The sequence below is a fragment of the Nematostella vectensis genome, chromosome 3 (genome assembly GCF_932526225.1).
Source record: "Nematostella vectensis chromosome 3, jaNemVect1.1, whole genome shotgun sequence".
Lineage (NCBI taxonomy): Eukaryota > Metazoa > Cnidaria > Anthozoa > Actiniaria > Edwardsiidae > Nematostella > Nematostella vectensis.
The window spans coordinates 6,352,099-6,365,558 of record NC_064036.1 but is presented as its reverse complement, the minus strand read 5'-3'; the positions used below and the strand labels follow the sequence as shown (position 1 = coordinate 6,365,558).

At 40.5% G+C, this 13,460-nt stretch overlaps 1 long non-coding RNA gene across 1 annotated transcript; it reads left to right on the top strand.

Annotated features, from left to right (window-relative positions):
• The first annotated feature begins 7,957 nt into the window (after window positions 1-7,957).
• On the top strand, window positions 7,958-10,476 carry LOC116614181. The gene is made up of 2 exons (XR_004294405.2): window positions 7,958-8,248; window positions 8,717-10,476. It is a non-coding gene; the product is annotated as an uncharacterized LOC116614181 (long non-coding RNA).
• The last annotated feature ends 2,984 nt before the right edge of the window (window positions 10,477-13,460 follow it).

Here is a 13,460-nt window from a genome sequence, read left to right as displayed (position 1 = left end):
ACATTACACAGGAAATCCGCGTATTTTTTCTTCTATTTTTCTTTTCAATACTGCCGCTCAGTCTCTTAATCTGATTTCTGAATAATGCACAGATACGATAATATGAAAACTTTTATTTAATTAATATAAGAGGCATCTGGTCCAGGGCGGAATCCTTCAGCTGCGACAAAAACAACAACGCCGGACACTCGAAACTTCTTCTGACCTTTTGGGGGCCCTCTAAGACCGCTGGGTCTCCGAAGTGTAAAAGCATTAGGTAAGGGCCGAAACAGTGCCCAAACTTTTAAATTGATTCAAAGTTTTTTTTTTCATTTTTTTCTACGACAAGACTCACCCCCCCCCCCCCCCCCCCCACACACACACACACACACCCTTGCCCACTACACAAGTACAGAACAGTAGGGCCCCCGAATAGTCTTTGGCAAGCACCCCGTTTTTTTATGCGAGACCGAGCATTTTTTAATAAATCGCCAGCAGCGAACACAACAAAAAATACAATGCGAGCACGGCGGACAAAAATTGCGCGAGCATTAGCCGTATACTGCGAGCACATCAAAATATCGGGGGCCATTCGGAGGCCTTACAGTTACCGGCTACACAACCTTTGTTTCACTGGGGCAAACCCTCTGCCCACAGGAGCTCATGCCCTCACCCTCACTACCCTTCCATAAAAATATCATGCATCTCCGCCTCTGATCCAGATGGATGAGGATAAACAAATACCATAAGATATTCACGAAAGCATGTCAGTTTGACCCCGTCTCTCAGATACGTGAGCAGACACACGCTGAACGGATACGCCATCTGTGCGAAATACGTGGTAAAGTGCTCCCTCGACAGACTCTCATGATCATATTGCTAAAGATAACAGGACTTGTCCTCATTTGCTTGCTGGGAATCGGTGGGTTTTTTTAGTTTTGCGATTCGTGTCATCTCATGACCATAACGCTTGAATGGTAAATTAGGAGTCAAGCGATCGCCGTTAAATCTGAGCTAAGTTCCTAGTGATCACACTTTATGCATCTCTCAAGTCTCCAACAATAAATATGCAGTTTAGTTATATATAGACAAGAGTACTTTATAACATATCCACTCTTGCCTCGACTTGACCGTCCTTGTACTATGTATTTTAGATATATTGAGCATGTTTTTTTATTGGGCAAAGTAATGTTTTCTACTTCGCTCTTTAAATATTTGACGATACTCCACAATTAATTTTATATTGTACAGTGTAAAGTGCCTTTTGTCATCTACTTTTATCTATTTCTATCTTACCAGATGTTATTTTCTTAACATAAGTCACTTTATATAAGTGTGGACTTTAAAAACACACTAGCATACACACATTGGCACCAGTCGGGCCAAGACGGGACGCTAGCACAGTCTATTACACGTGCAGTTCGACAACCATGGACAGCTGTTTCGTCCCAGTTATTAGGACTCGTCAGCATGGCATAGCCGGTTCGCCTCAGTTAAACTTCATCGGCAAAAAAACTGCAGGGCGACTTCGACTCGAACGAAGTGCTTTAAATCACAGCTTAGATCCATGTGGGATCCATGTGGGTTGTCTATAGACATGGCGCGCGAGAACCAAAATGAGAATAACGCAGTGGCACGCCCTCTCCTGTCCTAGGAATGCGTATAGGGTACTACCGAAAACACGACAGCGCGATGAACAAATGCTGCCGGGTTGTTTAATCCCCCTCCCCCCTTACACATATTTAAACCTGTTTACAAAAACCGGTCAAAATGTTTAGAGTTATTACATTAAGCATGACCTATATGTCTTCATGTTGTTATAGACGCGACAGTTCAGCGCGTTTTTTTTTTTTCAGCGCTTTTTTCAAACAGGCCAAAAAATTTTCCTTGATCCGCGCCTGTTACCACTCAGTTTATTGTTAAAGCCTGGTCTCTGCACCAAGACTACCCATACATAATTTTTTTTAAGTGAGTTATAAAAAAATTCACGTGAGCTGCGTGTGCTCTGCTCTATATTCCGTATACTCAGTCTGTTGTGTATATAGAGACAATATATGCGAACTTTTATTTAAATTTAACTTTTTAGCCTATCATCTGAAAGCTTTCCTTGCTGAGGTGGTATGTGGTTTATTGCATTTTTTATATCATACCTTATTGTTTATGTCTTGCCTATAGCTCACTAGCAGCACTTAAAGATTACGAGGTTGTTCAGGATAAAAGTGATAGTGATGCTCGTTGGGAAATACCTTCACACCAAAAGATTACCTAAAAATACCCCAAAAGCCCTATAAAACACTATTTCTAATAGAAAATTACTTAGATACCCATAAAAATACCTGAGGTCCGATTTTGACTCCTAAAAATACGACGAACACCCCAATCTGGTCGACATGGAAGAACCCCATCCGCGGGACGGGCCTCCTCCTACAAAAGCCTTAGGGACGCTTACTGCAAACGGTATCTGAACAATCGAACTTTAATGCTTACAGTATGTTGGGATTATTACGTACAGAGCTTCTAAGCTTTTTTTTACCTGCTGTAGTTATTGTTTGCTTTAAATATATGAAATATTTTTAGCGAAGTTTATAGCGACGTTTCATTTTATAGCGATGTTTCAACTAATAAAACAATTTGAAAACTAATGCGCATGTCATCAAGATGGTGAAGCCGCTGCTCTTGATGATGACCCCCGCGTTGCACAGGTCTTGGTCGCAGCATAGGATGTCACACTCCGTGCGACCGTTTACCGCGGCGCAGAAGGTCGCGTCTGTACACTGTTTCTTGGGTACACATCCACGCATGAACCTCGTCGATCCCATGTAACGGTAGGTAACCTTGGCGCATCCGTACTCATCATTCGTGTAGCACTCTTCGTGGTTCAATTTCATGGAACATTCCAGAAAGCCAGTACTGTCCCTGCAGGAGTGACACTGAAGGGCTACGACTGACGAGAGAGAGAGGAAGAATATCGCGTGACTTGGGGGGGGAAGGGGGAATAAACCATCGCGTCATGTCGATAGTGGAAAGCAAAACACGTGACTAGCTATATATCATCACGTGATGCCGAGATTGTGTCTAAGAAAAAGAAATGATATATGACGTTTCTATCGTAGCAGAAGATATAACCCATATGCCGAATGTTTAATGCCCAATGGGTTGTATTTTATGTTGCTGTAAAGGCCTGGCTAAACTAGGCGACATCTTTTTAGCGCGACATGTAGCGTGCGACATGTCTATCTCCTATCGTAACTGTTTCCTAGTTTACCCACTACCAAAAACAAGTAGTGCGCGACAAATGTTTCAGGGCGCGACACGAAAACGTTGGTTTGTCAATGTTTTCTCTGAGAAACATTTCCTTGTCGCTGCTACAAGATTTTGCCCGCGCGTTACAATGATTTTCGAGGAGACTAAATTAGAACATTTCGAAGGACATACTGTTCTAGACTTCGTTGAAAAAGAAGAACATAAAAACCCAGATTCGAATAAGCGCCCGGGACTCTTATTCAATTTTTCCAATTTTTCGGGTCTTTGGGAGGATGCTTTTGGACACGGGGGGAGGGGGGGGGCGCTTATTGGGGAGGGGCGCTTTATTAGAGAAGGGCGCTTTTTCGAATCATTACGCACGGTCGTTTTTGTTAGTTCTTTTAAAAATCTTGCATGATAGACTGCATGTTCTTAGGAGCACGAGGTTTATACAAAAGAAGAATGTGCTCATACATACCTACGCTAGCGGTCAAACACAGCATCGCAAGGTACAAAAGACTAGAAGCCATCGTGGTATTTGGCAATACTCTGAAAGTATATTGTAAAATGAGTTATCATCATGACGGTTCAAACTAATTCCAGGAACGATATCACATGTACACAAATGTAAACCACAGTTATTCACTCTAGGGATGATACATTTATTAGGCACGGTATTAACTTTTGGTACAGATCACTGATAAGCTTGTTGCTTAAACTTTGATACAGATCTCTACTGATTGTCACGAAAAGCACAAACAATAGGTATGGTATGCCTTTTATACAAATATCCCCTAAAAATATACCCGAGGACCGATTTTGACCCCTAAAAAATACAACGAGCTTTGTCAAGTAGTATGTAGTATGTCAAGTAGACATGTTTTAACAGGTTCTTAAAAGAACCCCCGGATATTAAACACAAGTCAGCGGGGACCAGGGAAATAGCAGGATAAGTCATACGCAGACCGTAATAGTAAAGAGTTAAGCCCTGTGCAAACTGCGCCAGCACCGGCCAGCATTGCTCGTCCGGCAATGCTGGCGGAGTGCTGGGCCGGAGTTAGGCCGGTGTGCAAACTGCCCCAGCACATGGCCAGCATGTTGGTAATAAGTTCACGCGTGACTGGCGTTTGATGCATGACGGGACCAATGGCAACATAAGACTCCATCATTTTACTTGTGTTTTCAAAAGGCAACCCAGGATTCCGCTGGATTCCGGTTGAATTCGGGTCTTTTTGTCCCCTGATGTTGTAGCGGTCGTCATTTTTACGACTACGAGTGATAACAGGACGAAACAATGAATTTAATCTGATAATTAGAAAATAGAACGGGGTATTGTGAACTGCAAGATACATTTCAGTCATATATCGTTTTCACGACCAAAAATTTGCGATGTTTTATTTGATTTTAGATGCGGTAACGTTTCTTTTTAAAATGACAGCATTATTCGGACGCGAGCTATTTTTTTTTCCATGAAAACGTTGCAAGTGAGCCAAGCATTCATGTGTTCGTGTGCAAACTGCGCCAGCAAAGCTGTGATATGCTCGAATGACACCACGAGACAAAGGAGATGCTGGCAAAGTGTTGGCCAAAAAATTGAACTCAAAATTTCGCCAACACCATAGCCAGCACCTCCCAACACAGTGTTCAAACTGCGCCAACATTGCTGGGCCAACGTCTAGCCAGCGTCTCACCAGCAATGCTGGCGAAGTTTGCACGTACGCTTTATGTAACTTATTGACTTGTGATGTATATATAGAAAATTAACACAACGAAGTAAGTTGATCATTTTACTAGAACTGTGTGCATAATGAAATTCCAATACTTGAAAATACATAATTCCATAGCACATTTTGAAAGAGTAGTACATGATTGATGTCTTATCGAGTTTGTGTTGGTTTTGTACCAAGAGCTCCAGCAAGATAGTGCGCGCTTAGCTAGCTGTGAGTTGTGGTTGCTCCTTTTTCTGCTTTCAAACTTTGTAGCGGCTGAGTTATTTTGACTCATGAAAGTTTAGGTTGAATTATTTGATCATGGACATGGGGAGATCTCGACCAACAGTCCAATTCAAGTCATTTTAGTAAAAAGAAGTCTGATCTGTGGACTGGGTTAACGGAATTTTCACTTGAATATATTATAGGACAAGATGCAACCAAATCATTTATGCGTTGCGCTAATTCAACAAGAAAACTGTTGGTTTATAGAGATGAGCATCGATCGAACACGAACAGTAATACAGTCAGATGTTGGAATAACTGGACCGACTGGACAGCACCTGAGATGGGGCCCAAGGGGTGCATGCATCTGAATGCGATAAAACCGTTAGGTATGACATAATACCTAACCCAAAACTGATTATTACTTAACTTTGATTAGCTTTAAATGTTTAAGATAAAAACATATTGACATTTACCTGAAGATAGAGATGTGACAAGATTGCGGGAGAAGATCTAAAACAGCTCAAATAAACTTACAAGCATACGATGTCATTTGCCGATAGCGGTTGGCAATTAATCAATAAATCGTAATTTAATGCAAATGTCTCAGGAACGCGACTCAGGAGAGAGCACTAGAACAATAGAGCAGTCAAAACAAACCTATTGACAATTAATTTCTGTTATCATAAAAAAAATACTGCGTATCAAATATACGTGTAACTATCTATAAACATGCTGGAATCATATCGTAGTGGGATATTCTAAAAGACTTCCAAAGACTTCCATCGCAATTCGAATAGAAAAAGCTAAATCACGAAAAAAATTGGGGACAAATAAAAAATATATCAGAATGCTCTGCACGTTCCCTTGGTTTTCCTTATTTTTCATGTCTTTGTGTAATACAGTTACATCATGGGTGACTTGCACTAATAAGTTACAAGAAAAAATATTTCAATGAAAATAACTTTTTTTTGGCAGTAAAAATCTTCTGGCCGACTCGTTAGCACTGAATGAGCTCGAGTTTGCCACCTGATCGAAGAGGTACGTAATTTCTTAGTGCAAAGTCACCTATTATTAGACGCAGCATTTAATAAGCAGTCATCCTCTATTCGTCGGCCACTACAAAGCCCAATGCTTGCATCCCAGTTAGATTACTGTATTTAGATAGCTATACAAAAGTAGGTGAAAACCTTCATAAAGCGACCATTTGTCTCGGGCCTGAGGGTGGTCGCCTTAACAGGTGCCAATGACATTACAAAGTCTGCTACCCTACCAAAAGTTCGAAATTGAAAGTTGTATAAAAGCCTATGTCCTTCACAGGTATTAACAGTTGTCATCCACCCTTGCTTACTAATCCTTATTGACGATCTTGGGATCCTTGTCTTTTACCACACCAAATATAAGCAGAAGAAAGCAATATAGACAGATAGCAATATCGTGATTCCGCTAGGCACATTTGTTGTGGCTGGATTGCACAAATCGGTGTCACAGCAATACACAACGCAGTTATCCTTCTGGGAATCCTTCAAACACATCTCCGAACTACTACACTCCTTCGTATCAATGCATCCGTTCTGCCAATAGTCGTTGCCGCCGTAAGTATAGCTGTATTTGCCGCATGACTGGTCGTTCTTGCACTGTTCCTCTATTTTATCGTGGCTGCATTCCAGGAAACCGACCTCGCTACGGCACGAGTGGCAGTTTAGGGATGACGCTAAAGAATGATGGGAAAGAAAGATTAAGGCTTTATTATAATAATTATGGGCCAGTATTCACATATTTTTACCCCCAGAGATATTAAGAGTGTTTTGCTAAGACAAAATGCTGAATTACTTTAGCTGCTAGAGACGGGACGAGGGTTGGTGACTACGCCAGCAAGTAAAACTCGAGCGCAACTCAATAATTTCCCACTGGAACGCTGGGGCAACAGAACGAAACTGCTTGATTCTCACTTGCAATTTGTTTGTGTGAAGGACTTGTCCGAAACAAATGACGGCATTCGTGTGCGTTTATGAGTGGGATATGTCTGCATTCGTTTCCTATTCTCTTAACACTCCCCCCTCTCATTTTTGGGGTTGTCAAGTTTTTCGCCCGGTCAAACCACGGGCTATAGGATAACTTTAGTCCAAAGTGATGTCTAATGCTTGTGGGTGTTGAATAAAACACGCATTCCTACCTCAACAGCCTGTATTTGCCAATTGCTAGCGAGCTCACTGCGCTTGCGACCTTTCAAACGATGCGCTAGGACTTTGGACTAAAGTTATCCTATAGACCGTGGTCAACCCATTTGCTGAGACCTGTGGGATCGCTGGCAACGCAAAACATAATACAGGCTACATGTATTTAATCTGAACTTACCATGTGGTACTACCATAAGCACGAGGGCGACCAGGGCTAGAACTGACTTCATCTTCCTAGAAAGATAACATATGATAAAATATATATAGGGGTTATTTGCCGGGTGGGAGGTCCGTATTGTGAAATACCGTGACCGAGGTCTTCAAACTACTGACCGAGGCCGAAGGCCGTGGTCAGTATTTTTAAGGCCGAGGTCACGATACTGCACGATACTGACCGACCTTAACCCGGTAAATAACTTATTTCTTTTTTTTCTAGCGCCAGCGAAAACATACTTTGAGCCAACAGCGCGCGCAAAATATCAATTCTCGGACCTAGGGCAGATATAGGAATCTCCGGACCGCTCTATTAACCAATCAGAAAGCAGGATTCGTTACCGTGATCGCTTAAAAAAATAGAATATTTTAAAGCAGATTTGATGATGCATATCAATATCTTTTTAGATATTGCGACCTCCATACTTGGATGCATGAGACTAAGTGCTTTTCTTGAGTTGATCTCGAGCTTTCCGCGAGTGCACCATGCGTACCACCCCTGGGCGGCCAAGAAGCGGGTTATTTCTTATTGAGGGATCGTTAAATGCTATCCTTTTCCTTATGATAACTATGACTGCCTGATAACCGCTATTTACGCCAAAGCGTGGCCTGACGTGAAGTGGGTTGATAGTCGAAATGGATAGTCGAAAACAAAACATTTCCTACTAAAACTCCAATGCGACAAGAACCACCTAGCAGGTTAGTGGGATGGGGTGGGGGGTGGGGTGATATTTGTTTAATGGATAAAAATACCATTAACGCTACAGGACAAATATCTCAGCATGTGAGCATCGCTTGTGTGTAATTGCTTTTATCGAGATAAAGATTCAGCCCTTCAGTTATGCGTGCCATACCTGCATCACGCAATCGAAACCTAAAAGACACAGACCCCCAAAAGAGCAAGACAAGATATCAAGTTCTTATTTTGATGGGGCACGCTTTAATTTTTCAGTGCTGTGTGATTAGCAGGCGTTTACTTGGTATGTAGCGCATAACTCTTAGTCAATGAGTCGTGTCCGCCATCTTTTGTTTTTGTTTTAGCCGCGTGTGAGTGCTAAGCCTAGTGCGAGTGTTAAGGAGTTTCCTACGCTATAATCCACGAGTCAAAAAGGCTATTTGTTAATCTTGACATCCAACGACAACGCTGTGTGTATTTATTTTCTGTAGTCAGCCTTCACTGGTTTGCTCATGACGACAAACAAGCGCTATTCATTGCAATTAGGGGATTATGTCAAGAAAACATTAAATAGTTAAAACAGTAAAAGGAAGAGATTTAAGATTTTTTCTTTAGAAAATATAATTCAAGCATTGTATTTTAATACTAGGAGTTGAAGTTTGCGTTACAAGAATATGAGTAGTTTTGCGTTAAAAAAATGGTGACGGTTGTGTATTTGAAGTGTCTAAATACCCAAATGCCGGGAATGCGTGCCCAAATACTTGATACCCGGCAACTTTAATGGTTAAAAAAAATGGCCATATGAATCATATTTATCCATTCAAATCCATGTGGTATTGTTAAAAACTTGGAAGCGATTCCGATGCAAGAAGCGCTTGTTATTCAGAGCGATTCGCAAAGGCTAGACACACTAACCTCCGGGAGCGATTGTCAAAACACTACATACCCGACAGGTTTTGCATTTCTTTTAAAATCACCAAAGGAACAATATTTGAAAATATATAAACATGTACCATTGCTTAGAATTTGAAAACGATCTTGATTCACGAAACAATCATGTATCAATGCAGATTCGCAAATAACTCAAATCGAGATGCATGAGCGAATACAACCTCACGGGAACGATTGTGAAAACACTGCGTACCCGACAAGTTTTTTTTTCTAATCTCTAAAACAATTTCTTATCTCAAAACGTGTAGCATTGCTAACAACTTAGAAGCGATCTTAAATCGCTCTCAACTGCCGACCATAATTCGAGCGATTCGCAAGGAACTCAATTCGGAAAAAAAACAGCGTGGTTTGTTGTCGGGTTTCTAGGCTTTTGAGAATCTTTCCTGTGAGTTAACTCGCAATTTTATGTAGAAAATATGAATCATAATCACTTCAAGTTTTCAGGCTGTCGGGTAGGTATCGTTTTGACAATCGCTCGCGTGAGGTTCCTTTGTGCGTAATTATAACAAGTGTCTACTCGAATTTCTTGTTTGTGTGCCCACTTTGTGAATCGCTCTAACTAACAACCGCTTCGTGCATCAGAACCGCCTTTAATTTCTGAGCAATGCTACATGGTTTTGGTTTGATAACTATGATTCATATGGCTATTTTTTTACAAAATTATAAAAGTTGCCGGGTATCTAGTATTTTACAAAATTATAAAAGTTGCCGGGTATCTAGTATTTGGGCATGCGTTCCAGGCTCTCGGGTATGTAGACAAGTTCGTTGTGTATTGCTTGATGTCACAGAACTCTCACGATGATGAGAGAACTCTAAACTTAAGTAGTAATGATTGTTATCAGATCTTTACGGTTTAAATAAGGCTTACTAGTAAGGTTTACTAGTTTGGCGAAATAGTTTAATTAAGGTATCGATGATATTTGGTATCTTGCGTTAGAGAATAGATTATAATCGCCAAATTCACAAATCTTTGTACGGAAACTAGAAGGCAACCTTAGAAAAGTATAAGAATAGACTTGGAAATCATACATACCTATCGGTTCTTGCAGTATCTTGAGGTCTGACTCTAAATCGAACCGTGGCAGTGAAACGGTCTAATTGGTAGTGAATAAGTGTCCCCAAAAACTATACCTTCGGCGGTGTAGCGGTTAGAATCTCGCTAGCTGATTGGTCAGAAATGTTAATATTATTGAGTCACGTGTTGAAATGACAAAGGCTAAAAATATAACGTATATAGCTTTCACAAATGAAAAATATGCATACATTCAAACCCCTGTGGCAAAGTTCGAGGATATATTGGTAAAAAAATGTTAAAAGAACCATTGGTAAAAGCCATATACGTATTTCAACACGTAACTCAATAATATTAAAATATTATTGAGTCACATGTTAAAATGACAAAGGCTAAAAATATTACGTATATAGCTTTTACCAACGGTTCTTTTACAAAAGAAAATATGCATACAATCCAACCCCTGTGGCGAAGTTCTATGGGTAGTGTAAATATTTGTCCGATTGCGATCGTTAAGTGCAAAGTTTGAAAGGCATCACCCTCTATATAAAGTTTATGTATTACACTTTTTTTTATGAGAACCTTTTTTATAGGAACGTCCAGCCAAATTTTAAGAACATGCCAAGGCTCAGATAGCAGAAAAAAAATTGTTTTTGTCCTGATGCGTTCTAAAATGTAGAATCAAATTGTGCTCATGGTAATAACTTTATTATTGCTATTGATCATTGGTGTAATTCTCCTCCTAATAATTCATTGGGTTTAGACGTTCTTATAAATAAAGAGTGTATAAGTTTATACACATATTCCAAATAACGTTAACGTTGCACTCGGAAATCGATATATCGTAACCCGCAGTGCTTCATGTGCAGCGAATAGACGACTGATCCCTGGTATCAGAAAGCCATAGGTGTTCATAGGAACATTAACAATAATTCTGCAGCTTTTGAAGCCTGGATTTGTTTTTATTTACGCTTATTTGCTTATTGATTTGATACACAAGAAGCACATGGATTCTCCGAGTGGAAACTTATTTGAAATAGGGGAGCGTTATAGTATGTTCCTAGTGTTGGCATGTTGAAAAAATAATAATTTCCACATCTCGCTTTTCCAAAACATTGTTTTCGAGTTTTATTATTATGAGCTGTGACAGGTCACGTACAAACTATTACTGAGGCAATATCACTTTTAGTCATTGTCTAGTCTCTCTGTATAGATCCAGACCAATTGTGCTAAGTCAGACTGACTGAGGCTTGCATAAGGGGCGAATCGTGTCTTTCGGGGGCACTTGCAGGCACTTAGCACCAACAAAATATTGCGAGCAATCGTAGATTTTTGGAATTGCGAGCAATCCGTTATCAAAGCTATAGATCAATGAACATAGACTATTGCACTTAATTTGCGAGCAAATTACGTTCTTAAACGAGGAAATAGCCAAATATGGATAATAAGATGGATAGATAATATGCTATACTTGTGAGATTATTGTTATTGGAGGCGAACTCAGCAACATGGCAGCAACGTGGCAGAAGCACGGCAACGACATGGAGAGGTAACCCCGTTCAGCAGTCCAATAAACCGTGATATGTCATAAGGCGTCATCAGACAATAAAGGAATTATGACTGACTATATTAATTCTAAAATTCTTAAGTTGCCTCAGAGCCTTTTTTTTCTAACTGAAAACGGAGATTACGTTCAAAACCATCTGAAAATATCACCCAGAAGGAGAGAAAGTGACGAAAAGAGAAACGATCCTTTTCTCTTTAATGTACGAGGGTTTGTTACACGTGCATACACCTATTACGCTTCTCTTTGTTTCTGTTTCCCTCGCAAGCGAGACTAATGGGTTTCATTTGACTTGTCTCTTTTTCTATTATACAAGAACGTCTAGATGATCTTACCTTGTACACTCGTCTTTTGCACCGCACGTTCTTTTGCAAACTCTCGCCCTGTTCCTTTGGCATAAGGAATTGGTGCTTATATGACACTCTTATATTATAGTCATGATCGTTGGTGACGTGTTGATACATTGGGATGATATTGCTACGCTACTATGTCCGTCACAGATCATTTAAAAGTGCCTGTGTAAGATCTATCGTTCCAGCACGTTCATCTGAGAGGGTTGTGTTTGGGAAGGCTGGAAGGAACGCCAATGGGAGGGGACAATTTGCGAACCCACCCCTCCCTGATTTAAAGTTCTTGTTTAAGATAGTCCAGTGATTATAAGACAACGGATCTGAGGGAATCGTAGATTTTTGGAATTGCGAGGAATCCGTTATCAAAGCTGTAGATCAAGGAAACATAGACTATTGCACTTAATTTGCGAGCAAATTACGTTCTTAAACGAGGAAATAGCCAAATATGGATAATAAGATGGATAGATATTATGCTATACTTGTGAGATTATTGTTATTGGAGGCGAACTCAGCAACATGGCAGCAACGTGGCAGAAGCACGGCAACGACATGGAGAGGTAACCCCGTTCAGCAGTCCAATAAACCGTGATATGTCATCAGGCGTCATCAGACAATAAAGGAATTATGACTGACTATATTAATTCTAAAATTCTTAAGTTGCCTCAGAGCCTTGTTTTCTAACTGAAAACGGAGATTACGTCCGAAACCATCTGAAAATATCACCCGGAAGAAGAGAAAGTGACGAAAAGATAAACGATCCTTTTCTCTTTAATGTACGAGGGTTTGTTACACGTGCATACACCTATTACGCTTCTCTTTGTTTCTGTTTCCCTCGCAAGCGAGACTAATGGGTTTCATTTGGCTTGTCTCTTTTTCTATTATACAAGAACGTCTAGATGATCTTACCTTGTACAGTCGTCTTTTGCACCGCACGTTCTTTTGCAAACTCTCGCCCTGTTCCCTTGGCATAAGGAATTGGTGCTTATATGACACTGCTATATTATAGTCATGATCGTTGGTGACGTGTTGATACATTGGGATGATATTGCTACGCTACTATGTCCGTCATAGATCATTTAAAAGTGCCTGTGTAAGATCTATCGTTCCAGCACGTTCATCTGAGAGGGTTGTGTTTGGGAAGGCTGGAAGGAACGCCAATGGGAGGGGACAATTTGCGAACCCACCCCTCCCTGATTTAAAGTTATTGTTTAAGATGTTCCAGTGATTATAAGACAACGGATCTGAGGGAATTGGAAATCGGGTTGGGGGAGGTAATAGTTATCAGGGGGGGGGGGGGGGGGGAAGAATCGGGCATCATTAGACATATACAATGTACTATACTAAAAATACCATACTGA